This window comes from Propithecus coquereli, unplaced genomic scaffold (assembly GCF_000956105.1).
Source record: "Propithecus coquereli isolate 6110/MARCELLA unplaced genomic scaffold, Pcoq_1.0 Scaffold42, whole genome shotgun sequence".
NCBI lineage: Eukaryota > Metazoa > Chordata > Mammalia > Primates > Indriidae > Propithecus > Propithecus coquereli.
The window spans coordinates 769,859-771,873 of record NW_012149952.1 but is presented as its reverse complement, the minus strand read 5'-3'; positions in this window follow the sequence as shown (position 1 = coordinate 771,873).

Below are 2,015 nucleotides of genomic sequence, written 5' to 3'. Positions count from 1 at the left end.
CCAGAACAGGGGACCCAGACTCTGGGGAAACAGCACCACACACTCCATGTCCTGGATCAGGGGAGGTGGGAGGTGCTTCCTCTCCTGTTCACCTGCGCCTGGCCTCACCTGCTGAGATGGTGTCACATTCACTGTCCCACACTGTGCTGCATTCCCACAGAGCCTGTGTCCTCCTCTCCTCTCCTGCCCACGCCTGGGTTTTCTTTCCTGCACCACCTTCTCCCTGGGCCTCTGCTGCTGCCTCGGCCAGTGCCCTCACCTGCTCCTGTTCCAGGCAGTGGCCCCTGTGGTCACCGCCTCCTCTCAATTTCTGGCCTCACTGGCCTCTACCATGTGTTCTGAGCCCTGATCCCTGTGAGCAGGGAAGGGTGGAGCTGAGATTGGTGCTGTCCAAGGTGCTGCACTCTCTGGACAGCTTGATCCTGAGGGACCCTGATGTGTCACCAGGGAGGAGGCCCCAGGAGGGAGCTGTGTCTCAGGGGTGCCCAGATCAGGTCCAGTGTGGGCTGGACCTGTGAACTGCAGGGACCCAGCTCTGGCTCATCAACCAGCTCTTCCAGCTCCGGATCCTCTCAGTAGCTGATTTTCTTGCATTGTCCCTGAGCCCATGCTAGAGTCCTCCTCACAATGTCCAGATGGTCAGAGCTGTGTGGAGACCTAGTGGAGGCAGCGACACTGCTGCAGGCCGTGCACAAGGCCAGACCATTCCCACAGCAACGACGTGAATCGCTGGGGAGGGGCCAAGGTTGCCACAGTGCATGACCTGAATTAACTGCGAGATGACTCTGTTGCCATCTTTCCTTTCCTATTCATTCGTTTATTCAATCAACAAGCATTTACCAAGCATCTACTATATGCCATGTAGGGGGTGTAGACACAGTAGGAGATCAGAAAAACATGTCCCCGCCTGTGTAACAAAATAAGGAACTTGCAAACACAAATAAAGATGGAATGTATAGAGATGGCAAAAATAAACATATAACTACAAGTTACATATTCATTTCTCTTTCTCCACTATGCTTGCTCTCGCCCTCTGTCTTCTGCCTGTCCTCTCTCTGTCACATACACCCACCTCTTCCCTCTGCAGTCACTGGCAGACACCCCCTCATTCCCTCCTGTCTCCCTCCTACCTACCCAGTGTACTACAGCTGGTTTGTACGGGCCTGTGAAAGCCGGTGTTAAATAGCTAGGAATTTTTCGAGCCGGGTATTAAACTGTCGATAGCATAAAATCAGACACATCAGGAGTATTTACACCACAGAAATAGGCCAGCGTGACCAGGCAGGGTTTGCTGATGTTTTTCCGAAGAGCTGGCTCTCCAGCCCCCACTGCCCCACCCGTTTCCAGCAAAGAAACTTTGCTTTGTCAAGACAGATCTTCATTCCTCAACCCGTATCTGGTCTCCCCTCCCACCTCTCCCCGTGCCACACCTTAACTCCCCCCTGGTGGCAAGGATGTGGGGGCTCAGGGCCCATGCTGTGCCGTGAGGGGAGAGGACAGAAGAGGAAGCCTGAACAAGTCACGAAAGGGGGAATGGAAAGGAAAGCCACACAGGAAGGAAAGACAGCGGAGAGCAGGGAGCAGCCGGGGAGTGCAGGCTGGGGCAGGAAGAAGGTGGGGACCAGCCAGTGTTCCCTGCACAATGTCCCCACAGGCAGTTGGGCCATTTCCCCATCTGAGGCCAGAAGGTGGCCAAGGTGCCATGAGGGATGAGGAAACTGCCTTCCCAAACTCTCTGAAACAGGGTGCGGGTGGGGACCCACATAGCAGGGCGCAGGAGGAAAGAGGGCCAGGCATCCAAACCAGGGGGCGGGCCCTGGAGTCAGCCTGCCTCAGTTTCTAATTGTGGGTGGAGCTGGGGCCTGGACCCCAGGTCTGAGGGAGGAGGGGCCCTGGTCCCAGGCCCTTCAAGCAGTTGAGACTCAGAGGGTTGGGCCCAGGCCTTGGTTTAGCAAGATCTTTCCCTCCCCACCCCTTTCCTGGGCTGCTGGGTCAGGGGTTCTATAAAAGGCTTG